The sequence below is a fragment of the Ambystoma mexicanum genome, chromosome 3q (genome assembly GCF_040938575.1).
Source record: "Ambystoma mexicanum isolate Mex_15411 chromosome 3q, UKY_AmexF1_1, whole genome shotgun sequence".
Classification (NCBI taxonomy): Eukaryota; Metazoa; Chordata; class Amphibia; order Caudata; family Ambystomatidae; genus Ambystoma; species Ambystoma mexicanum.
The window spans coordinates 254,000,225-254,027,716 of NC_090926.1; the positions used below are offsets into that span (position 1 = coordinate 254,000,225).

Below are 27,492 nucleotides of genomic sequence, written 5' to 3' on the forward strand. Positions count from 1 at the left end.
GGGCCCTGATCTGTACCCCTCGGCATGTGCGTCTGTCGCAGAAATGCAGCCATACCTTCTATGGTGAGGGCAAAAATGAGGGGGGACAATGGGCAACCCTGCCATGTGCCTCTGTGTAGTGCAAACCCAGATGAGCGAGTGTTATTTGTTCTTATTCTGGCTCTGGGATCTTTATATAGTAACCAAATTTATCGCAGGAACCCTGGCCCGAAGCCCATCTGCCGAAGTATTGCATACATATACTGCCAAAAGCTTTCTCAGAGTCGAGTGAAATCGCGATTTCCTTTGCCCTGGGGTCTAGCTGGGAGATTATGGCGAACAGCCTGAGTAAATTTAAGGAAGTGGATCTGGAGGGAATGAAACCCGACTAGTCAGGGTGTACTAGTTTATTCATGTGGGGTAAAAGTCTGTTTGCAATAGCTTTGGCAAATATTTTTTTGTCAGTGTTTATCAATGACGGGGGATGGTAGGAAGTGGGTTCATGTGGGGGCTTATGTCGGTTTGAGCAGGACTGTAACAATCGCCTCCTGCATGTAATTGGGTAATGTACCGACTGCTAGGGCCTCCTCCCACACCTTTAGTAGTCTAGGGGCCAGTTCTGTCACGTAGCATTTGTATAGATTTCCCGGGAGTCCGTCTGGTCCCAGGGCCTTCCCAGCAGCTAGGTCTTTAATTGCCTGCCCAATTTCATCTAGTGTGAGAGGGCGATCCTCTGACATATTCCTTATCTTAGATAATACGTTTCCAGCTTGCTGGCCTAGGACATTTTTTCTGTAGAGGGCGCTGCGCGTCGACGTCCGCCGAGTCGATGTCCCTCGACGGCCACCGTATCAGCGCTGACGTCACCATGCCCATAAATAGCCACGCGCGGCGTCTGTTGCTCAGTTCTGTTTTTCCGTGCTTCGTGGGGCCTCGGAACATCGTTGCTCAGTTCAGTCAGATAATCTAATCTACATCTACTCGAAATATACCAACTCGTTCTCAATGGCATCTTCATCGGAATTGACAACGCTGCGATCCGGCTTAAAAAAATGTCGAGACTGCAGTAAAAAAATGTCGATAATAGATCCACACAGGATCTGTTACGGTGGTGCTTGGGAGCCGAGCACCATTGTTCGGAGTGTGAGGACTGCATGTCCATGACGGCGAAAGCCTTGAAGGAGCGCAAGGGGAAGCTCGAGAGAGGTAAGTCAGTCAAAACCTCCTCGAAAGTTTCTTCGGCCGAGTAGACACTCAAAAAAGAGACGTCGAAGATCCCCTTCCTCGTCGTATTCTGTTTCCCCAGAAAGGGTCTCCTGCCCCACAAAACACAGCTCTCAGGCTGAAAATGTTAAGCGTCTTCGAGAAAGCGGCCTCGACCCCCTCGAAGACAGCTGAGGGTGATACCCCGGGTGAAAAACACAAAAAATCTAAACTCAGCGAGTCGCAGCACCCGGCGAAACATTCCACCCGAGAGCGCCACGGGCCATCGGGTAAGAAGGCACTGTCTTCGATGCCGTTGTCGAAGATCCCTTTGACGCATGGATCGACGCCGTTGTCGAAGGGTTCTTCGACGTATCGGTCGATATACTCGACGCCATCGTCGATGCCGACTTCGCTGCCGATGAAAGAAAAAACCACGGCTACTCCACAGCCAACGGTGATTCCAAGAGCCTCCGACACGACGCCGAGACCGTCGTCGACATCCTCGAGTAGGATCCCGATCCTCTCGAGTTCTTCGAGGCCTCTTCCAGTTTTCTGGACGCCATTCTCGGCGCTTTCGAAGACTGTCACATCAGCGTCGACGACATCAACGTTTTCTCGCCCAATAATGACGAGTTTGGCTCCTTCTGCCTTAGAAATGGGTTTTATACCATTTCAGAGGTCAGAGTACCCTGGATTATCTTCATTTTATGAAGAAGGAGAAGCTTCTGACCAGGAAACCTTCGGGTTGCAGAGGACCACACTACCTATTTCAGAGGATCTCACCTCTGAGGAAAGAAGGTTGAAAGACATACAGGAGTCATTACATGAGGCAAGTGGGCTGGACACTTCCCCAGAAGTGGATTTTGTTAAGCCAGACCCAGGGGAACATGCCGAAACACCCTATAGAACCCTGATGGCAAGAATGATTGAATTCATGGGTTGGTCTGCGCCTTTGCCTGTTTTTCAACAGGATGACCTGACAGACATACTAGACAGAGGTCCACAGGAGGATCCTGTGGTCCCCTTCCATACAGCCTTACAAAGAAAAATTACATCTAACTGGGAAACTTCTGAAGTTATCCCTGCTGTCAATAAAAGATTATCAGCCAAGTATAGGGTAGCTGCTGCTGACCCTGAATACTTATCAAAACACCCGACTCCAGAGAGCCTGGTGGTCCAAGCGGCAACTTCATCAAGCAGCAGGACCGCTTACCCTACTGTCCCACAGGATAGAGATGACAAGAGGTATGATTCTATGGCAAAGAAAGTCTTCTCTGCTTGTAGTATGGTGTTGAAGTCCATCAACGCCACCTGTACGCTTGCCAGGTTCAGTCACACACTGTGGGAGTGAGCTTCATCAGCTGCTGACTGCATACCCGAAGGAGAGGAAAAGGAAGCCTTCCTTAACATTATTAAAGATGGCAAAGATGCCATGTGCGAGTCACTTCAAACTGGAATCGATTCCGCTGACAGTATCAGCAGGGCCATGGCGGCAAGTACAACATTCCGCAGGCATGCGTGGTTGCGAAAGTCTGGCTTTGCTCCAGATGTACAGGCCAGACCTTTGACGGCTCTTCATTATTCGGAAAAAAGGCTGATGACAGTATGGAAAAGTTGCAGACATCTAAAGCAGCAGCAAAATCTTTAGGAGCTGCTATCCGCCAAACTCCTTTTCGCCCCTCAGGAACCTCGCGGAGAGGAAAGTCTTTTCGCTATTATTCCGCATTCGGGAAAGGCAGAGGACAGCCGGCTCAAAGAGGCCAAAGGAGATCCACCCGAGGTGGACGGGTCAAAAGTACTAAGACCGCAGCAGCAGCAGGTGCCTCTTTACCCTCGGCATCTGCATCAGCCGCCCCCAAACCACTCTGAGGTCTTTCCACACAAGACACCTGTAGGGGGCAGGTTAACTCATCTGACGGAATGGCAGGCTATTACGTCAGATGCTTGGGAATTAGAGACATTTGCCCAGGGTTACTGCCTACCCTTTCTACACATCCCTCAGTCATCCACCGGGGAACAGCTCTCTAAAGTTCCAGATGCGCTCCTCTTGCAGGAAATTATAGACCTGCTAGAGAAAGGTGCCATAGAACCGGTACCTGTAGCGAACAGGAACAAGGGCTGGTACTCCCCCTACTTTCTCATACCAAAGAAGAACGGAGGACTGAGACCCATCCTGGGCTTACGAGAATTGAACAAGTTCCTCAGGAAGGACAAGTTCAAGATGGTAACTCTCTCTCAGATCCTTCAGGCCCTCCAGCTCCGGGACTGGCTGGTATCTCTGGACCTTCAGGATGCTTATTTCCATGTGCCAATCCATCTCAAACATAGGAAATACCTGAGGTTCGCAATTGGCGACTCTCATTATCAATTTCGAGTTCTGCCATTTGGGCTGACCTCCGCCCCGAGGGTCTTCACCAAGCTAATGTCGGTAGTGGCTGCGAGTCTAAGATGGGAAGGAATCCACGTCTAGCCCTACCTGGACGATTGGCTGATCAGGGCGTATCTTCGGAACAAGCTCAGACCCAGCTAGATTGTCTGCCACTTCCTTCACAAACTGGGCTTCTCCCTCAATTTAAAGAAGTCACAGATGATACCATCACAGAGACTCCAGTTCATTGGAGCGGTCCTGGACACTTCCCTGGGAAAAGCCTCGCCACCAGAGGCGAGGGCACAAGATATTCTGCAGATGGTCAACAAGTTTCAAAATGCCCAACGTCTCCCACCCTTCGCCTTTTTGAGCTTGCTAGGCCTCATGGCATCCTGCATCTTCCTTTTGCCAGAGGCTCGCCTGAGAATGAGATCTCTTCAGTGGGCACTGAGAACTCAGTGGTCGCAATTCTCAGGGAGAATAACAGATCTCCTCTGGATTCCGGACAAGGTAGCCCGCGACCTTCAATGGTGGGCCTATCCAGAGAACATCTTGAAAGGAGAACTGTTTTGGCAACCATGGCCGGAGATAACAGTAGTCACAGACACCTCACGGGTTGGGGAGCCCATGCCAACGACTTGACCATCAGCGGTCGTTGGTCTCCATCGGAGTCCAGACTACACATCAACCTATTGGAGCTGAGAGCGATCAGACTAGCGCTGAAAGCTTTCCTGCCATCAGTACAGGGGAGAAATGTCCTAATAATGACGGACAACACGGTGGCCATGCACTACCTCAACAAAAGATGAGCCGTAGGGGTCACTGCCACTGTGCAGAGAGGCAATGCAGCTCTCATTTTGGGCAATTCAGGAAGGAATCTCTCTATCGGCAGTCCACCTAGCCGGAGAGAAGAACTTGACAGCGGACGCTCTGAGCAGGCAGAGCACAGTCTCCCACGAGTGGGAGCTAGCTCAGGAAGTCCTTCAAGAGATCTTCGCCCTTTGAACAGGTGGATCTGTTCGCCGCAAGCACCAACATGAAGTTCGATCTGTTCTGTTCAAGGGAATTTACCCCGAGAGGAGCTCTAGGAGACGCGTTCGTAGTGGACTGGGAGTTTCCACACTTTTACGCGTTTCCACCAGTACCTGTTCTTCCTCAAATGATCAGGAGGTTGAGAAGATTCCAGAAAACCATGATCCTAATTGCCCCGGACTGGGCCAGGAGAACGTGGTACCCGGACCTTCTAGATATGTCCATCTGCCCTCCAATCCGTCTTCCACTCAAAGAGAATCTTCTCTCGCAGAAGGGAGGTCAGGTTCTCCATCCAGACATCAGAACCCTCACCTTCACGCTTGGCTTCTGAAAGGGTGAGGTACAAGGTTTGGGATCTCCCTGATGACGTCATGGAGGTGTTGCTTTCGGCCAGAAGGCCAGCAACAAAGTCTTTATACCGCTGCCGTTGGAACAAATTTTGCAGCTGGTGTAGAGAAGAGTATATCGACCCTTTTTCATGTGGTACACCAACTGTGTTATCGTTTCTACTCTACTTGGCAAACTCAGGCCTTCAAGTTGACACTGTAAAAGGCTATCTCGCAGCGCTTTCAATCTTCAAGCGCACTGTGGAGGAACCATCGTATTTCAAACTACCTCTAGTGATACCATTTCTCAAGGGGTTAACTAATGTTTATCCTCCAAAACCATTCCAAGTTCCCCTATGCGACTTAAATTTAGTCTTAAACTTCCTAATGGGCACTCCATTCGAACCACTTCACTCTTGTTCGCTGAGATTTCTCACGCTTAAAACTGTTCTATTGGTAGCACTAACATCTGCTAGGAGGGTGAGCGAGCTACAAGCTCTCTCCTGTAAACCCCCACATACAATTTTCCACAAGGACAAAGTTGTCCTACAGGTGAAGCTTAATTTCCTCCCAAAGGTGGTTTCTGAATTTCATATTACTCAGAAAATTACCGTACCTTCGTTCTACCCTCCTCCCCACCCGGGAAAGAGGAAGAAAGACTACATAGGCTGGACCCAAGGCGAGCTCTAAGCTTTTACATCAGCAGAATGGCTAGGATCAGGCAAGCAGACCAAATGTTTGTAGGATACTCAGGTCACAAGTTGGGATTACCCATAACAAAACAAACCATTTCCAGGTGGATTATTTTGGCCATTCTGGAATGTTACAAACTGGCAGGGAAAGAGCCACCCCAAAATCTTAGGGCTCATTCAACCAGGGGTATTGCAGCCTCTTCGGCCCTCCAAAGAGGAGTACCGGTCAGAGACATAAGTGCGGCTGCCACATGGTCGTCCGCACATACATTCACAAAATTTTACAACCTGGATTTCTCCACTAGTCAAGAGACCAGCCGTATTACATTCGGTCCATCCCTAAAGGGATACATGGCAGTCTTACTCCCACCTCCAATTACATGCCGCTGCTATGGGAGTCTATAAAAGATCAGGAATACGTCGGAGGACACAATCCCTTTGAAGAGCAAGTTACTTCTTACCTTGTAACGTTCTTTCGATGGGATGTTCCTCCGACGTATTCCTTATCGCCCCTCCCATCCATCCCCGCAGTAATACTTCCCTTGTGGTTGCAGCTTACGCTCCTTCAAGGTCAATAACCAATTCAGGCATGACTTTTCTTATGCTACAAAACGGAACTGAGCAACGGACGCCGCGCGTGTCTATTTATGGGCATGGTGACGTCGGTGCTGATACGGTGGCCGTCGAGGGACAAAGACTCGGCGGACGTCGACGCGCAGTGCCCTCTACAGAAATAATTTCCGAGGCCAGCAAGCTGGAAACATATTATCAAAGATAAGGAATACGTCGGAGGAACATCCCATCGAAAGAACGTTACAAGGTAAGAAGTAACTTGTTCTTCTCTTTCCTCATGCTCTACTGTGGGAAGGGGGAAGGAATCCATGTACTGTTCTAATACGGTTAATGTCACCTGGTCTGAGTTTGCGTACAATGTTGTGTAAAAGTCTAAGAAAACGTTATTAATCTTTCGGGCATCTGTGCAAACAGCCCGGTCTGGCCCCTCAATACTCGAAATTGGTTTGAAACCATGTTCTGTTTTAATAAAATTGGCCTTGGTCTTGCTGGCCTTATTGCCCTCACCAGATCTCCTAGCCCTTATTGGACGTGTGGTGTATATTATTTCCCGGTCAGCGAGGTCCCTGTATTTGTAGGGTTTTAAGAGTCTCAGTCCGCGGTGACTTAGCGTGTGTGATTTCTAGAGATCGTAGGGCATCCACCATTAATTGTAGTTCTTTTCTAATATCTCTCGGTTTGCCATGAGTCGGTGACAACAGGTGTCCACGGATCCAGACCTTAAAAGCTTCCCATACGGTGGCGACAGAATCCACTGATCCCACGTTCCAGTCAAAGCAATCTGTAATGTCCGCTCTCAAGGGCTCAGTTATAGCACCATCTCGCAGCAAGGCCGGCAGCATACGCCATAGTCATAGACCTCGCTCCATATCCACTATAGTTAATTACAACAATACCAGTGAGTTGTTGGATAACGTCCGTGGAACTATGCCACAGTACGTCATCTGGGGTAAGTATTCCGGGAGCACAGCCAATAATCTATACAGGAACTGGAGCCATGCACTGGGAGTAGAAAGTATACTTCTCCACATTGGGATGGAGCTCTCTCCATGCGTCCATGAGAGGTAGTACAGACATACTCTGAAGTATTGTCGACACTGCTTTGGAGTGTGGTCTGGTGTTTCTAGATGTTCTATCTATTTGCGGGTTCAGGATAGTGTTGGTCTCCCCCCATATAACTTAAGCATCGCCCACTGGCAACATCTGTGCGATGACGTGTAGGCAAAAGTCAGGTTCATCTGTATTTGGCCCATATTTATTGATCAAAACTGTCTCCTGGTTTGGCAGTGATCCCCATATAATTAGTGTCCCCCCCGGGTCCACCGTGTATCTAGTTAGTTGGACCCCTGTACGCTGATGAATGAGTGTCAGCACCCCTCTGGACTGCGTGGAATACTCTGTTCCCACTCGCAGGGTTCCCCATTCTCGAGCAAATGTGACTCCACTACTTTTCGTGTAACGTGTTTCTCCTATACCAACAGGATATCAACCTTATGCCTCTTAGCATACGCCAGGATTTTCCTTGCTTTAATGGGATTAGCCAACCCTCTAATGTTCCAGGTAAGGAGTTTATTCGTACTGTTCAACTTTGCCATCTCATGACTGTATCTACATATTGAACCATCGCCCAAAAAACTCTGCACGTTTTGTGCTCGTCACAACCATCAGTTTTTACATGTATCCAAACATCCCCCCAACCCTCACCTCCAACTGGACAGTGTATTCCTGTACCCCAAATTCCATATCTGAAACGGTGGGTGGCTCTGCGTGGCCACAACTGGTAACACCAAACCATACCGCTTACCAGAGCCGCATCATATGACTCAAGTCGAACAGAAGAACCTCACTCTGTATGTGCCCAGTGGGCTATATATTATTGAACATTGCAAAATGTGTAATTGGCAGGAGCCGCTGTCAACCATTGTTCGGCGGTGCCGGAATGTTCTGTTCAATATACGTAGGGGCCTCCTCCGGTGTTTCGGAGAAATGGGCCTTGCCCGCATGTTGCAGGTGGAGCTTTGCAGGAAACAGCATGGCGTATGGAACTGTCCTGTCTCTGAGGATCTTCTTGACGTGGTCGTATGTGTCGGGCTGCTTGCACCCCATTAGAAAAGTCAGGATAAATGTGGATCCGGGTTGAGTCGTATAGTAAGGTTCCGCTTTCTTGTGACAAAAGGAGTATCAAGTCCCAGTCCCGGCAATTTAGTAGGCGTGCGATGATGGTACGCGGCGGTGCACCTGGTTTTGGGGCCAGGGATCTGTGGGCCCTCTCCACAAGGAATTGCTGTGAAAACTGCACCTCCCGAGACATTGTGCGGAAAGCCTCTTCCAGGAACACCTCCATCGGAACATTTATGGGACTCTCGGCCATCCCCACCACTCGTATATTGTTGCGGCTTGACCTAGGTTCTAGGTCCTCACACTTGACCCGCAATGCCTTTTAGAGACTTTTTGATTTCCTCAATGTCTTTGCTGTGGGTGACAGTGGTGTCCTCCAGGGCACCTAGCCTCTGCTTCCGTAACCCTGGTGTTCCCTTTCTGGAGGTCAGCTCTGATGGAAACAATGTTGTTTCTAATGACGTCCAGTTTGTTGTTATCAGCTGAAAAGCCTGCTTGTAGTGCCGCCATGTAGGAGTTCATGTTTTTTCTGGTGTGGGCTTGGCTGGATGCTGGGGCATCCGGTTGGGTTCCCCTGGTCTCGTCCATATTGTTTGCACCTGTGTAGGCATCCATGGGGCCTTTCTTGCCTCCCTTCGCTCCACGTTTCATGTCCTCTCCACCTAGTCCAGCCGTCCCCGACAGCGTTATATGGAGCACTCCTGCTTGCTGCTGTTATTACTGTTTCTTCACCCGGGTGAGATGGGTTGTGGGAGCGTAATCGAACTGCTTATATCTCCCCTTAGGGCTCGAGTGCTGCGGATGTTATCTTCCCTCGACCCTGCGGCTGCGATCTGCAGCACCAGGTGCTCCTGGATTACCTCCGTTCTGATCCAAGTTTATGTGGTGCAGGTCAACGGTTCCGGGTGAGCACATGTATTGCTGCTTGTGTTAATTGCAGCTATGTCTTGTTAGCTTCTCTGCGAATGCGCTTTCGGTCAGTTCCACCCTTTTGTCTCCCAATGTGCCCTTATGTGGTGGGGCCTGAGTGGTATGGATTCCAACTTTGTAACATGGGAGTGCGTTCCTGCTTGGACCACTGTCTAGGCAGCACCGGACTCAGACCTCTGATTGCGCCGCGCTGCTCCTTGTGTGGCCACGGCCGGGCTCCAGAGCCCCGTAATATGAGGAGGGAGTGCGTTCGGGCTGCCGTTTTCTCCCAGGCAGCACAGGACTTTATTGTTACTGAGTGGGAGCCGGCTTCGCTTCACTCGCGTTCTGTTTTGGGCTTCACAGCCTGCAAATATGACTCGCGGGGACGCCTGCTTTAGTATCCGGATGGTAGTAAACTAGATTTCCATTGCGTCATCCCCTTCCATCTAGCTTCGCTCCCCGGGTGGTTGGTGCTGCTACAGTTGTCCAGTTAGCACTCGAACTGTGGGGGAGACGCATCCACGTACCTCCAGCAAACGAAGACTGAGTCCCTCTTTGTGCCGCTGTTCGATGTGTGTCACCATCTGCATACACTGGTGTCTTCAGACGGATGCATGCAACTGCCCGGATCGCAGCCGCCTGTCAAGGTCCAGTCTTGAATCTTCCTGCAGGAGTGATGCTGGCCCACCAGACCCCCCCCCCCCCCCAGGTATGCCGGCTCAACAATCTCAAAAAGATATAATTATCAAACTGGCAAACCCAAGGGGAAAGGGGAATGGAGAACAAAACAAAAGCAGATCTTCACTGGTTTTCAATGTTGATCACTCGACAACTCATTAATCATCTGGAACTGGATTACTGGAAATATGGTTCCTCTGTGTCTGTGAAAATCTAAACACAAGTGATACACTATTAATATTACTCTATTCTGTATTTTAACTACTAGTATGTTTATATATTTTATCAAAATAAATGTAAATACCTGTAGCCTATGCTTGATTGCTGATAGGCTTAATTATATATTATTATTTTAGTATTTATCTTCTTAACTATATTTCTTCTCTGCAGTCTTACTTCTCGAATTCATAGTCTCATGGCTCTTAATATGTTGTAAAGAATTAACTTGTCTGAAGAATAGTTCAAATAATCATTTTAAGAAGATTTTCTTTTTTCTTGAATAAAATTCTAAGCAAATTTGAAAAGTTCTTATTTGTATTCCTTCTGTAGTCGATTCTCTGTAGATAGATCTCTTAATATTTAGATTAAAATAGTTTACTTTGCTTTTAAAATGATGAAATTGATGCTACAATTGCCATCCATATGTAGCGTAACAAGTACCTTCAAAACTGATGAAGACACGCGCGTCGACAATGATACAGTGCTCTTGTATTGAAACGAAAACAACTATTCACGACGCCCACGAAACCGCGCACATAGAAGATGAACCGCGCACTCTGAACCGAGGTGAGATGACTCCTTGACCGCGCAAAGGTGTAGAAAAAACACGACGGCACCGATAACGTCGCCTTCAATAAAATTACCATGCTAAGAAGCGCGCAAAGAAATATGCATACGTCACTACCAGGAAGTGAAGGAGCACAATTGAACGCACGCACGATTACGTTAGCGGGTCCTTTACTTTAAAGTATCCGTTACGAGCTACACGCGCACACTAAGAAATATAATTAAAAATGCGCAACAAGTTAGTAATGTTGAACACGAGAGAACAGTATTTGAACACTGGCAAGAACTGCTCACGCTAAGCACACATATATAAATAAAGATATTGTAATAACTCTAATGAAGAAAAAATGTAGATGCAGCCGAAAATACAATAAAATGAACGTTAACTTATCTCAGAAAAAACGACACGAGCAAAAGAGCACAAAGAAGTTCATGTCCTCATAAAATTACAGTTTCTAAATACTTAGCAGGATAACTTCTTGACTTGAAAATTGTTGATTAATTAAAATCAATTAGTAACAATAAAGGAGTTTTTCCAACATTTGACTTAGCTTGCTTCATCTGTGATGATCTTGACTCTATAAGAAACTGATGATTTCTTCTCTGTAGTTTGTTCTTAACACCCTGTTACTATAGATTCCTACTGATAAATATTTTCAGAGCTAAAATAACTGCAACCTTCCTCTAAGGGAACTGGAATGAAAGGCAGTTTAGAATCTTGGTGAAAGTTCCGAACTACCTCATATAACTTCTCCTCCAATCACTGTTGTGGAACTGATCCTCCATCTTGGCTTGGGAAAATAGGCACTTCCTGAATAGTTTAACATTAAGGAAACTTATGTAAATAGTAAGATGTTAAATTCAGAACCAACACCCAAACATCACTCAACCATTACTCCTACATATATATGTGATGATGAAATCTCCTAAATGAAAGTTTTCTAGTGGAATGTCTCTTTGAAAATGTGGAAATGTGCCATGGGATCTTGACACCACCCCTTCAATGGGGCCAGATGCTGCGCGGCACATTGCACTCAGTTTGTCACTGCAGACGAGGAGCTTTGTTTTTGGCACACGGGCAGCGCGGTTGCCTCCGAGTCATCCCAGCTGGGCAGTCACCGATTCGGGTAGCGGGCAGTGCAGTTTTCAACCAAACGTCCTCTGCAGATGCCCATTGGGTTCTGTAGTTGAATCCTGTGCTTATCTTCTATGGAGGTTCATCTGTAACGCAGGATATAACTGGAAGGATTTTAGAGAATGTGGAGCTATATTTTGAGGCGGCCATCTTGGTCAGCTCACCCAGTCCTGGGCATTTTAAAATAAAGTGCTCCAGGGTTTCAATCATTGGGCTCGGACTGCAAAATCTGCAATGCTAATCTGAGGTTCTCTCTTGTGATCTAATAGTTTCCATTGTTTACTGGGGAGAACATTTAAGTGAAACCTTAAAAAGGATTCATATTTTAGAGCCTGGGAATATATTCAGATATCTTGTGGATGTGCCATATTTCGCACCCACACGTATACAGCCTGCAAATAATTTGTAAGAGCTGACTTGTTGTAATGTCCCTTCCCAATCAAGTTCCCACAATTTGGTTTTCACTCTTAGTGGATTAGTTCATAGAATATGAAACCTTATGAGGAACTTATTGGGGACTCCAACTCCTTGGCCTGTGCGCCCTATGTTTCCTTGAAAGTCTTGTCAAAAAAATGTTGCATGTGTGTGAAGGCCTACACGGAGACATGAGTTCCTCTACTCCGTTTCACATGAAATGGTGCAAAATTGCTTCACACATACACACGCACCACAAAGAAGCTGTTTGATGAGAAATTATAGTTGGATCCAACTCAAGTTTTATTATTGAGTGGTATTCATGTATTTCAGTTGGCCCTCTGTGATAACACGTGTTTCGGCATACACTATGCCTTTGTCAAATCAGGGCAAATCAAAAGTGAACCAAAATTCTGTAGCATATTTTTCATCTCAAATCAAAAGTAAACAAAATTGTTTTTATATAATTTTCTAAAAGAAAAAGAATGTATTATATAGGTAATGACTATTTTGAAAAATGTTGACAAATTATTTTTGTTTCATTGTATCAATTTGATCAATACAGATGTAATCGGTGCATTTACAAAGGTATATACCCAACCGAATACCATATATTTCATATGTCAATCCACCATCATATTATTTCATTTCATTAACCATATCATATAATGAATATTCCGAAAATGCAATATTTTACATTGGTAAATGGATAATCCACAGAGAAGTGGGGGGGGAGACGAGGTTGGGAGGTTTAGGAATTAGGAGAAAACAATGCAAAAAGGGGGGGGAGAAATGAAAAAATGTCAGAGTATTGTTAGGCAGAAACCTGTGCAGTTCCCTCTGGGACCACTGCAACAGATTTAAGACTACAGGTGTTTGGCAGTAAACCCACTTGGTAGCAGTCTGTACCACACAGATTCACATGGTAGCTGTGGCTGAGCAGTCAGACTTCCCTCAAGAAGAGTTAGGCAGTATACAGAGTATTCACAATAGATCAGAAGAACACAGTAGAACAAGTAGACACTGACCAGAGCTTGGTGTAAAAGAGATATAATTTTTTATTCAAAACCACATCTAGAAAAACACACAGGCACTAATGTTAAGCAGTTCAAAAACACGGTCACTAAAAGATATACACTCCCTTAGAAGAATATTAGACAAGTCTTAAGTAAAGCCCCACTTATTTTCAGACAGCGGTGTGCCCTTAACGCAGATGGCACTCTAATAATTCGTTTTAAAAGGGAGAGAAAAGCAGAGTATAATTTGAAACAGATCCCAACACTTTCACAAGAACAAAACAAGAGAGGAAGGCAAGTAAAACCGTGAAGTTAGAGTTCAGAAGGCCGGATCCACTTTAAGAGGATCAGAACGAAATGTGTCCAAGGTCACACGGTTGAAGTGCACAAGAGTCTTGCAAAGGTTCAAAAAGAGTTGGACCAAAAGAAAGGGACCAGTTAGAAGGTCAAAGCGGCCAGCCCAGTCCAGAAGGTTAAGGGATTATTATGACCTTGTAGCAATCTTTAGAAAGGGAGGCCTGGCGGACACGGTACCTTGAACTGGTGAGTATACTCCAGCGGAGGCAGTTGTTCCTGGCAGCGGATGCAAGTCGGTGCTTCGTCCGGGGGAAGAGAGGATCTCATCGGGGAGGAAGACAGGAGTCCATTGCACTGCCAGGGAAGAAACCAGCCGCGGAGTTCTCAGGTAAAAGGAGTGGTCCTTTTATTCGCGGTCCAGTGGTAAGTTGCTATCCGGTTGCCGGGGTGCTTGGCACGGGCAATTCGACCCCAAGACGTCCTGGGATGCGAGAAAAAGAAGGTAAACTGGTTGTGCCCACCAGTCAGGGGAAGAAGCCTCTCCAGCCCGGAGATCTTCTCTGTCGTAGGGAAGTGGTGAGTCGGTTCCGCAGGGCTCCACCGGTGGTGTCGTCGTGGTAGGTCGGCTCAGCTTCTCCCTCGTCGGATTCTCAGGTCCTGTGGCGACTTCTGAAGTTCCAGTCCCCAAAGCCCTGCTTTTATGCAGCACACTCCCATTCACTCCGCCTAGCTGTCAATCAAACATGCTAAGTGGTGAGCTGGCCGGCTGACCACTTAGGCTAATCACACAAGAGTGTTACTTGAGTTACCAAGGTAACTCAGTCCATGGTGCCTAAACCCCCTCCCACACCCCCTGTGGTACCCAGACAGAGTGGCACCACTTTTGGAGGCTTCTGTGGAGAAGCCCGCCAAAAAGTGGAACAAAGGGCTCGACTTGGGTTGGAGTCACAGAAGGGAACACAAACGCCATTTTAGAATTGAGTCCTGGCAAAAAATACCAACCGGCGAATTAATATTAAATAAATAAACCGGCGGTATGTTCGAGGCTATGAGAATTAAATAATTAAAGTTGGTAGCCTCGAACAATGGGAAAATCCCATAGGGATATATTCGCGGTCGAATATAAAAAGTAGTATCCACTGCCACCAGCCAAAACTCGATCAGGGGGGACGGAGACGTGCCCCCTCGACTAACAGACCCCGGGGCAATCGAGTTGCCCTGACCAGTACGTCCACAATATGATGGTTTGTACCGGTTTCTGTTAATAATTTGGGACTAGTAAAGCCAATGGTGACTTTACATGCCCTGGGAGACAGTCAGTCCCAGGGTATGGAGTCTATAGTGGGGTGTCACTATGACACCCCTGTGTCACTGCACGGAGGGTGCTGTGTAACACACATAGTAAAAACACATGAGACCCTATGGAGTAAAGGACCCCATAGCCCATGAAACACATTAACAGTCAAAGGAACACCATAAATCATGTCCAAGAGTGGGAGAAAAAGAGTCTCACTCTTGGCAGGAGAAAAAAACAAACTCCAGAAATCCAGCAAAGCTGCTGGGGTCTCACTAGGTTAGGAAATTCAGCCTAAAGAGAGAATTCTCCCTAACAATCACATATGGTAAAAAGTGCTTGTATAGATATATGGTATGGACCTCTTTAGGTGGGTTCCCACCTCTTACCCAAATTCTGTAGTATATTCTTCATCTATTCTCGAAATTAAGGTTGCTGTGTCATGGGTAAATCCCTCCTAGGGATAATAAAGGCCTTCATTAATCTTTGATACTGCAGTGTGCTTATTATAGTATAGTATTTTGTTCCTATGCTCAAATTGGCCATTTATAGTGCGTATGGGGTGTATCTCATGGTAATTTCCTTTTTTTTTTTTTTGGGAAAATCAAACCTTTCTTTGGCACACAAGTAATTGTGAATACCAGTTATGTACTTATTTCAGTCAGATATATATAAATAGCTACATTTCTTGTTTGATTCCATATCCAATGTATTTCTTGTCTAACAGTATCCTCAGCAACATAAATAAAACTCTTTAATTGAAAGGTTCCAGAAGTTTTGTTATTGCACGCAAACGTTGACCATTGAAATTCAGCTCTGTTTACCGAGTCATCGCTGCGTGTGATTCACACACGGTCAGAACTACAAAAAGACGGTTCCTTTTGTTATCTAGTCATGATTGCAACTAGTTGTCTTGAATTAAGCTTGTTAATGGGTCTATTAGCATCCTAAGGGGTTACTTGCAAAGATCCGTGCCCCTCACGTCCGTTCATTCACGCGTTCCTCCGCGGTAAAAAAAAACAAGCCACTTTTGGTTGGTATGCATAACCATGGTTACCGCTGTTGAATTTCTTCTCTGTCTAATTTTTATGTTGCCATATTTTGGGTTTGTTAGGCAGAAACCTGTGCAGTTCCCTTTGGGAACACTGCAAAAGATTTAGGACTACAGGTGTTAGCAGTAAACCCACTTGGTAGCAGTCTGTACCACCCAGATTTACCTGGTAGCTGTGGCTGAGCAGTCGGACTTCCCTCAAGAAGAGTTAGGCAGTATGCAAAGTATACACAATAGGCACTCAGATACAACAATACAAGCAAACACTGACCAGAGCTTTGGTATCAAAGTATATCATTATTTATTTTAAAAAACACACTGATTGAAACACTCCAGCACTCTTATGGTAAAACACTCTAAACACAGTTACTATTATAATATATACAACCCTTGTTCCTTATCAGAAAAGTCTTAGTTAACACCACTTATTTCCATACAGAGGTGAGCGCTTAACTATAGATGGCACTCCAATATGTTTATGAAGAATGGAGGGAAAAAGACAGAATATGGGAAGGTACACCACTCTAAGATTTAGGAACACTATTAGCAAGGCAGAAGAGCAAAAGTCACTTGTGAGCCAAAGTCCATAGGCTGGGCCCACTCTTAGAGAGAGCAGAGCACAAATGCGCCCAAGATCACACAGTTACACTAGGCTTGGAAAGTCTTGCAGAGAGTTCGAAAAGAGTTCTGAGAGGCTCAGAAAAGTTTAGCCAGGGTGTCCCAGGCTAACCCAGGTTCGAAAACCGGGGGCTAAATCTACCCCGTACAGTCGGTGGCAAGGGAAGCCGGGCGGGACACGGTACCTTAAGTGGGAAGGATCCTCCAGCGGTGGCAGTTGTTCCTGGCAGTGGGTGCAAGTCTCGTCCTCGTCCAGGGGAAGAGAAGATCTCGAATTGGAGGAAAGATGAAGGTCGTTGCACTGCCAGGGAAGAAACCAGCCGCAGAGTTTTCCGGTTAAAGGTATTACCCTTTAATTTGCGGTCGTGGTAAAACGTGGTATCCCGGTTGCTGGGGTGCTTGGCACAGGCAAGGCGGCCACGAGATACGTCGGGAAGGTGAAAAGACAGTGAAACTGGTTATCTCCACCAGTCAAAGGAAGAAGACTCTCCGGCGGGAGATCTCCTATGTCGTTGGGAAAAGTGGTGAGACGGTCCAGCAGGGCTCCACCGGTGGTGTCGTGGCAGGTCGGCTCAGCTTCTCCCTCATCGGATTCTTAGGTCCTGTGGCGACTTCTGAAGTTCCACTCCCCAAAGCCCTGCTTTTATGAAGAAAACCCCCATTCACTCAGCCTAGCTGTCACTCAAACATGCTAAGTGGTGAGCCGGCCGGCTCACCACTTGGGCCAATCAGGACGGAGTGCGACTTGAGTTGCCTAGGCAACTCAGTCCAGGGTGCCTAAATCCCCCTCCACCCCTCCTAAGTACCACAGACAGAGTGGCACCACTTTGGAGGGCTTCTGTGGAGAAGCCCGCCAAAAAGTGGAACAAAGGGCTCGACTTGAGTTGGAGTCACAGAAGAGAACACAAACGCCATTTTAGAACCGAGTTTTGGCACAAATTACCAACCGGAGAATTAATATTAATTAAATAAACCAGCGGTATGTTCGAGGCTATCGTAATTAAATAAATAAAGATAGTAGCCTCGAACAATGGGAAAATCCCATAGAGAAATATTTGCGGTTGAATATAAAAAGTAGTATCCACTGCCACCAGCCAAAACTCAATCAGGGGGGACGGAGACGTGCCCCCTCGACTAACAGACCCCGGGGCAATTGAATTGCCCCAGCCAGTACGTCCACAATATGATGGTTTGTACTGGTTCTGTTCAGAATTTAAGACTAGTAAAGTCAATGGTGACTTTACAGGCCCTGGGAGACAGTAGTCAGTCCCAGGGTATGGAGTCTATACTGGGGAGTCACTATGACACCCCTGTGTTACTGCACTGAGAGTGCTGTGTAACACACATCACAAAAACACATGAAGCCCTATGGAGTAAAAGACCCCATAGCCCATTAAACACATCTAGAGTCAAAGAAACACACTCAAATCATGTCCAAGAGTGAGGGTAAAAGAGTCTCACTCTTGGCAGGAGAAAAAAAATAAACCCCAAAAATCCAGCAAAGCTGCTGGGGGACTCACTAGGTTAGGAAATTCAGCCTAAACAGAGAATTATCCCTAACAGGGTTCCATATATACATTTATAAATGTATAAACCACCTGTAGATGGTGTCAAAAATGTTTTGACACCACCTGTAGATGGTGTCAAAAATGTTTTAAATACCATTTAAAGCAATTAGAGCTGGTCTTGTGTTTGAAATGTTAACTTGTAAGTAATTTAGAAGAATTGTTTTTAATAAACGCATTTTTAGGAGAGAGTTTTTTTGAAACATAAGCGGGCCGTGCCCGTATTAATTACCCGTTATTTTGATACAGAATGCCTTATCAATTTTCAACCTTAAGTACATTTTTGTGGGACTGCTAATTGTCCTGATTGTTATCTTGATCTTTAGGGTATATGTTGAGCACTATTTAAGGACATTAATTGTCATATGGTGACAACATTGGTGTGCAATCTAAATAACTATGAGTCTATTACTCATTACCTCTGGAGGTTCTCAGTAAAATTACATCTCTTATTCTTTGGTAATTAGTTACTCTTGATTGTTCATTATATTTTGTATTTGATTGGTTCTCTGGTGTGTATCTTTTCATTTCTTCCCACCCTTATTGCTGTTTAAGAAAAACATATTATTCTTGTACTGTAAATACTTGGCTATATCTTGAAGTGTGTACAACTCCAGTTGACGCAGTTTTATTTTCCTACAAGACATGTCACTGTCCTAATGCAGTCCTCTTTCCACTGTTCTGAATTTGCAGATTAATTTAGCTTCTTCTTGTGTTAACCTTAGTTCTTGGTTGCTGCCTTTTGGTCCTAGACTGACCTTCTTAAGACCAATAAACTTGATTTCTTTCTTGTCACATCCTTTGTGCTTCTGCTGCCAGTGGAAGGCTAGGGGGTAATGTGTCTTGACTTCCATTCGAAGATAGATGTTCTCGGATCCTATGTATATCAATCCACATTTACACACAATTGCATAAATTACGTATTTTGACCGACCGTTGATATTGTCTCTGATCTTGATCCAAATTCCATTTGAGTCGTTGAATTTGTCAGTACTTTCCAATGCATGTCTGCACATTGAGCACGTGCCGCATTTTCTAAACTCTGATGTGTGGTGTTGTAGTCATGTATTGATTTTTTCTTTCTTGATTTCTGGAAGCAAAGACGGACCCAGGTTGGATTTTAGTGTTTTTGCCCAGTCTATAAATAATAGATGGGAAGTCTTCTACAAAGTCACAAATATGTTTGTCCAATTTTGGCAAGTTCCAGTTCTTCTTAAGAATCTTTTTCATCTGTTGACACAATATGTACTTATTAATTTGACTTTTCTCTGGCTGTTGATGTTCCTTCGTTCTTTGTCAAAGTTTGTTCTCTGGTTAGTCTCTGTGCTTTGTTATTTTATGTTATGTTATTTTATTTGTATTGCGCCAAAGCCCGTGGGCATCCAGGCGCAGAGAGACAGAAGTATGGGGCAGCTACTACATAATCAGTCACATTGGTTAAAAATTACTGTTAACTGCTTTCTAAATTGAAGGTGGTTTTCAATTGTACGTACTATTGATGGCAAAGAATTCCAAGCTATTTCCCCTGGGACGTGGAAAGTCCGGCCAAGGCCCCTAGCACGTTTGACCGGGTGTTTCAAAGAACAGCTCTTGGCGGATCTTAGGTTCCTTTGGGGGTGGGATATTATTACTTGCGCTTTCAAATACACAGGCACATTCCCATAAATACATTTGTGGCAAGTCGTTAGTAGTTTAAATTGAATACGAGCTGCCACTGGTAACCAATGTAATCTTTTCCGTGCTGCAGTGGTTGGTTCCAAACGTTTCGGCTGAAAGATGATACGTGTGGCTGAATTTTGAATTTTTTGTAGTTCTTGGACATCTGACCTGGTAGCACCTCCCAGTAGGGCGTTACAGTAATCAACTCGAGGGAGGATCACGGCCCTCACCAACTTGGTTCTATTTTCTATTGAAATTAAGGGGGCAATTTGTCATAGCACCTTGAGATGATAATTAGTGTTTTTTGTGATAGCAGCTACATGGGCATTACAATCCAGGCTTTCCTTCATGTAGGTGCCGAGAGTCTTAACTTTGGGCACAACCTTTATTTGGCTGCCATCAAAGATAAAGTTGGAATACTTCTGGCTAAGGCCTGCTCTTGCGAGTCTTGGACCAAACAGCATAAGCTCTGTCTTGGCTGCATTCAAACACAGCCAGTTTGTTGACATCCATCCTTTGATGGTCAGGTAGATTGTATCCAGCAATAGCTGATCCTTATCGTGGTCCCCGATGATTTCTAGGACCAGTTGGAAATCATCTGGATAATTGCAGAAAAAAACATCTGTGTCAACTCGTTACAGAATGGTAGAATATAAATGTTGAATAGCAGAGGGGAAAGACGAGCCCCCTGTGGCACCCCACATACGATGGTTTCCACATCAGAGGCATTGTCACCCCAATCAACTTGCGAGAGACGGCCCTCCAGAAAGGATCTGAGCTATGTAATTGCCTCTGGCGAGAGTCCTCCAACTGTAGCCATACGCTCCAACAGGATTTTATGATCTAGCGAGTCAAAAACTGCTGATAGATCTAGTAGCATCAGCAGCTCCGACTTTCCATGTTCCAATTTTGAGAGCATGTGCGTCTGGAGATTTGTCTTGTGCTGTGCTTATACCCTCTAGCCTTGAACCGTGTGGACAGAAGAGCACATTCATCTTTGGAGACTTTTTGGTCAGCACAGTTCCTACATGCTCTAATAAATTCCCCTTTTGAAATATTTCTTTTGACAGGGTTGTGGTGGCGACTGGTGGCAAAAAGCGTGGAGTTGACCTCTGTTTCCTTTCGATGTGTTTTGGTTATAAGTTGGTTCCCGGGTACATAAATGGTTAAATCCAAAAAGTTGATGCTTGTGTGACTACTTGTTCCAATAAATTCGATTCCTAATAGGTTGGAATTAGCGCTCTCCATGAACTCATCTCGGTCTTGTTGGGCTCCCTTCCAAATCAAAAGCATGTAATCTATACATCTGGTCCACATGATGACATTTGTTGTGTATGCCTGGTCTGTATATATGTATTTGTCTTCAAAATTGCCATGAACAGATTGGCTAGTACGGCAGCGTATTTAATTCCCATGGCAACTCCTCTGATTTGTTTATAGAACTCGTTGTTCAATAAGAAATTGTTGTTCTGAAGTGTTGTCATAAGCATTTCTTTTAACATGTTCACAAAATGGTAAACTGAAGCCGAGTCTTGCTGTAATGTGTACTCTATGGTTTCTACCGCTAATTCATAACTGATTGAGGTATATAATGCTTTGACGTCCCATGTGACTAATAGTAAATTCGGTAGCCATTGAATTTGTGCAATTTTGTTAATTGCTGCTGTTGTGTCTTTCAAGTAGGATTTGACTTTAGAAACTCTTGGTCTGAGTACATTGTCTATATATTCTGCGATGGTTTTGGTCACCCAACCGATACCACTGAGTATAGGTCGACCTTCTGGTATTTTTAGAAAAGTTTTGTGCACCTTAAGTGAGAAATATATTGTGGGTAGTACGGGCTGCTTGATTTGTAAGTATCTATTTTCATCATCTGTTATCATCCCCTTGCGGTGCCACCCTTGAATTAGATCTTCTAGTTCCTGTAGTATCTCCTGTTTGGGATTGCTCTATAATTTGACATAGCAAAGTGATGTTCTTAGATGGTTATCTGCCATCTGTAAATAGTCTTGCCTGTTCATGACAACTATGTTTCAGCCTTTGTCGTCTTCCTTGATGACTATCTCAGTGTCAAGTTTGAGATCCGTGAGAGCTTTCCATTCTTTCGTCATTAGATTCTTGTGTGTGGTTTTATGTGTAGTATTTGTAAGTGTCTTCCATTTGCGATCCGTAGTGTCATTTAGATCTTTGGTGACTGATTTGTAGAAGGCATATCTACCATGTTCTATGGTGCCAACTGTGTGTAAATCTTGATTTTGATTTAAGCTCTTCTGACATAATGCCGGTTTTCTGTATTCGTAATTCCTGCATTGTTTAATGTATTGGAAAGTCTGTCTCTTCTTGTAGGGATCTCAAAAGATAGATGTTTCCTATATCTTCAATTGTCACTTCACTCAGTTATTGGGTCTGTTTTCTGAACATGTCTGGTCACTTGAGTTGCAAAATATTTCTTCAGTTTTAATTTCCTTACAAATTTAAAAATGTCTATATGCACTTCTGTGATGTCGAAATCTTATGTCGGTGCAATGAGAGTCCTCTGTTTAACAAAGAGATTTCATCAGTTGTCAAGGTTCTGTCCGGTAGGTTCATGACTAAATCTTTCATTTGTTCTTTTTGGCTGCTTCCCTGGCGCCTGCCCTCGTTAACCGCCTGTAATCTTCCAAGGCGTCTGGATTGCCTCGGTCTACCGATTTCCCCCTCCTTCCTCTCCTCCAGATGTAGGTTGTTTCTGATTTGTAGGTAGGGGTAATTGAAAATGGACTTGTTTTTGATAGGTGTTTCTATTGCCTTTTTTGTATATTCTTAACTGGTTGAGGAAGCCATGTCCTGTTGTGTCTTTGTTCCCATTATCCGGTTGTTCCATATCTTTTTCTACTTCTGATTCTGCATGAGCACTGCCAGACGAGGTATTCGGGGTACTCCTTCTTGACACTGGTTTAGTAAATTGTTTGTATTTTTCCTGGGAAGTGTAAACCCTATCGTCTTGGTAGTCTCGTTCATCTCTGGAAAATGTTCTGAGTTTTCTTAATTTAATTTCATCTTGATAGTCTTTAAATACCTCAAACATTATTTGATAGCTTTTCTCTTGTAACTTCCAATGCTTTAGCATCTGTTATTTCTTTCTTGATAGTTTCAATCTGTTCCGTTATTCTTTTATGTTCCCGAGTTGCATGATCTACTAGTAGTTCTAGCATATTTTTGGGCTTTGGTTCAGGTTTTTTTCCCACAATTTCACCAAATCTTTATCTTCATCTTTTGTGAAATCCGGAAAGATCAACATACTTAGTCCCCTTGGAATTTTTTGTTTAGTTATGTCATTTTTGAGAGAGATAATTTCCCAATATTTGTCTTTCTTTTCATGATGCTCTTTCTAACTTGTTGAATTTGTAGCGCAAATCTTCCTTTGGTTTTGGGGTGCTGGATGTAAAGGCATGTAGATTACTTCCTTTGGGTGTGAACAGGTTACTGGCCTCCTCTTCTCTATTTCCTAGATACTCTGCCATATTTTTCAAAAAAGAGAATATATGTCCTGGCCAGTGAGGTTGTTGATATCAGATTCAAGAAATGTGAAACCTTATGAGGAACTTATTTGGTGATATCAACTCCTTGGCCTCGGCACCCTATGTTTCTTTTAAAGTCTTGTAAAAAAAATGTTGCATGTGTGTGAAGGCATAAACCATAAACGGAGACATGAGTTTGTCTACTCCGTTTTACATGAAATGGTGCAACATTGCTTCACATATACATACGCGCCACAAAGAAGCTGTTTGATGCGAAATTATAGTTAGATCCAATTTAAGTTTTATTATTGAGTGGTATTCATGTATTTCAGTTGGCCCTCTGTGATAACACGTGTTTCGGCATACACTATCCCTTTGTCAAATCAGGGCAAATCAGAAGTGAACCCAAATTCTGTAGCATATTTTTCATCTCAAATCAAAAGTAAACCTAATTGTTTTATATAATTTCCGAAAAGAAAAGAATGTATAATATAGTGTCACGACTCTCACCCGAAGCCCCCCGGCCTACCCATGGGCCAGGGGGAGCCTTGACCCCAGTCTCCACTAAATCCCAACCTAGGCCTTCTTGGGGCCAGTCCCGGCGCCTTTGGCGCCAGGCTCATACTTAATGAGTTTGTGCTTGGGAACTACTTTTTGTTACTGTCATTCAACGTGGAAGCATCCACAGAATCAGGCTTCTTGGAACCTGGCTTGCAGAAGGATGGTTTGGGTGTGGCACCTTGGAGCTCTTTTACCTGGACTTCTTTCTTGAAGCTATTTAAACCACGCCCGACTGGACCGACACGCTTTGCGTTAGTGTGCAATTCTGCAACGTGACGCTCACCCCGTTCAGCTTCAGCCACGAACCTCGGATAAACAGCATCTGCAGAAAAAGAAAGAAGACATCGTTCGAAAAAAGGTTGCAGCTTACCTGAATTCCATCATTAGCGGTCCTCAGCTCTTCCGACCGGCATCCTGGAACCAGCGCTCCTTCGGATCGACGGACCTGCAGAAAAGGAAAGACAAGGCATTAGACATTTTACACAATTAACAAACTCTGCCAAAAGGCTTACCTTCCCACTCACACTTAGTTCCACAACATCTCTGGAATTCTACACTCTGGCGGAGCACCGCGACCTGTGAAGACAAAAGATAACAGGTTAGCAAAGGCAAGGCACCATAGCGCTGCGTTAAGCGCCAACTCGCCGCGTCTAGGCGCTCCAAAAACGCTAATACTTAACAGCGAACCCCGAACCCAATCTTCGCCACGAATTGGACTTCCACGTACCTAAGGAAGAGAAAAAAGACATTGTTAATTCCAGAAAGGCATGCTAGGACAGCAAAACATCATAGCAATAAGACCTACCTGAAAGACTCACGTCGGGCCGGCATCAGTGAAGTAACTCGACCGCCATAGCCCGCAAAGCACCATGCGCCCCTGCCGAGACAGCAAGACGGAGAACCCGCCAACATCAAGAACAAGGTGAGAGGAAGCCCAGAGGGACCGCAGACATACCAGGTGGTGGGAGGCTGTTAATCCCAGTTACCCGGTCCTAAACATTGTTTACCTGTATTTCTGGCAGGATTCTTCCGCTGGTCACTACTGGGCATCGCAGGGAGGGATACCTTGACACCGATTGCTGGATGGCGCCCCCGTGGAACCAGGTGAGCGTAACATATAGGTAATGACAATTACAAGCTTAATTCAAGACTACTAGTTGCAATCATGACTAGAAAACCAGAGGAACAGTCTTTTTCTAGTTCTGACCATGTGTGAATCGCACGCAGCGATAACTCGGTAAAAAGAGCTGAATTTCAATGGTCAATGTTTGCGCACAATAACAAAACTTCCGGAACCTTTTAATTAAGGAATTTTATTTATGTTGCTGAGGATACTGTTAGACAAGAAATACTTTGGATATGCAATCAAACAAGAAATGTTGCTAATTATATGTATCTGACAGAAATAAGAACATAATGGGTATTCACAATTATGTGTGTGTCATAGAAAGGTTTGACTTTTTTAAAAGGAAATGACCATGAGATACAACCCATATGCACCGTAAATGGGTCATTTGAGCATAGGACCAACATCCTATACTATAATATGCGCACTGCAGTATCAAAGATTAATAAATATGCTACAGAATCTGGGTAAGAGGTGGGATGCCACCTAAAAAAGGCCCATACCATATATCTATTGAAGCTCTTTTTACCATATGTGCTTATTGACATTTTTCCATTTCTCCCGCGCTTTTGAATTGTTTTCTCCCAATTCCTAAACCACCCTACCTTGTCCTCCCCCCACCCCGCTTCTCTGTGGATTATCCATTTACCAATATAAAATATTTTATTTTCTGAATATTCATTATATGAAATGGTTAATGAAATGAAATTTGAATAATATGATGTTGGATTGACATATGGAATATATGGTATACGGTTGGCATATACCTTTGTAACTGCACCGATTACATCTGTATTGATCAATTGATACAATGAAACGACAATAATTTGTCAACATTTTTCAAAATTCTCATTACCTATATTATACATTCTTTTCTTGTTCTTTTCAAAAAAATTGTATAAAACAATTAGGTTTACTTTTGATTTGAGATGAAAAATATGTTACAGAATTTGGGTTCACTTTTGATTTGCCCTGATTTGACAAAGGCATAGTGTATGCCGAAACATGTGTTGCCACAGCGGGCCAACTGAAATACATGAATAACCCTCAATAATAAAACTTGAGTTGCATCTAACTATAATTTTGCATCAAACAGCTTCTTTGTCGCTCATGTCTATGTGTGAAGCAATGTTGCACTAGTTCATCGAATATCCTCATGAACATTTTTCTTTTTCACTTCAAATGGTTGCTGTTGTTTCTTCCCGCCACAATTCTTACTAGAGAAGGATGTCTTCATGGATTTCATTCATAGCAAATTTTTAAACTCAGAGAAATTGTTTAGCATGCACACAGTTGACCTTTCCATCTTATCCATCTCATCCCGTAGGTATTTTATTCTCCTATAGCCCTTAACATTGAGATATGGTTTCCTACTAAGTGCAGTACTCTTAGAATTCACCATTACGTACGTAGGGCCTACCAATGGCAGTCTTTTGACCCCAGAAGATTAATTTGTAATATCAACATGGCATGGTCACTTAGATCAGTGTTTTTTTTTTTTTTTTACAATCATGTTAGAACATTGTGAATATAGACTCCTAGTAACAAATATATAATCAATTATTGAACAAGCAGTATCTCTAAACCATTTATTTCATTGCTGGAGGGAGTCTCCTTGTATACTACCATTTGTTATATGCATGTCCCAAGAATCCATGGCTTCATTCCATCGTTTACCCTGCTGTATCACATTTTCCTTTTACCACCTTAATTTATTCCTTCCTGCCATTTTGAAGTACATTTTTAGGGCATAAGAGTTTTCATAAGTACCAAATCAGATACAGTTTACGCTTCCCATTAAGATTACCTGAATTTTTCCCTTTCTCTCGAACCATGGAATTAAGACATTGTTTAACAAATGCAAGAACTGATCTTCCTACTCCTGCATAAGATGTCTATATTAATTTAGAATTAGGATTTTATCCATTTTAGGGAAATTTGAAAAATGTAATGCCACTCTGAGGAGGCTCTCAACGTTGTCCTCCTATATACTGACTTCTGTTTCAAATCTGTTGCGTACAACTATTAAAAAATACCAACAGAGTGCCCTTTAGGGCCCTGTCAAGCCTTTTGAACAAATATGGAAAAGCCACCAGTGGCTGGTTTTTCTGATAGTCAATTCTCTTGAAAGTGCAGTAAAGTCAACTGTTGGATACCATTAAAACCCTGCGCATTCCAACATAGAATAGACGGTTGATTATCAACTACATATAGGACCCTTTTCCTTGCAGATTATCAGTTTGGGTCAGAATCTCTGGTAGCCAAAACCAATCATCCACTTTACGATTTCCTTCCGCTTCATGAAGGGCCACTATTTGGGATCCAGTGTTGTTGCAGTGGATAATGATTTTAAGATTTTCATCCCAATTTAATAGTGTTTGGTTTGCTCCTAGTAGTTCTAGTTTTATTTTCTTATGGTCTTTCAAAGATTCATACTTCCTTTTGTTTGTTACATGGAAGATACAATAACCCTACTTCATCATAGCCTCTGCCTCATGTTGTATTAGTTGAAGACCAATTTTGATGGTATAGCTAGGGCTAGAAAAATAGTCTTGGGGGAGGGGGGGGAAGAGGCGGGGGCCTTGG

The 27,492-nt window shown here is 44.2% G+C and overlaps 1 protein-coding gene across 4 annotated transcripts in view; it reads left to right on the forward strand.

Moving 5' to 3' along the window:
- The window catches only part of BAZ2A (bromodomain adjacent to zinc finger domain 2A), a 2,136,751-nt gene that overhangs the window by 1,874,389 nt on the left and 234,870 nt on the right, over positions 1–27,492 (forward strand). The window lies entirely within an intron of this gene.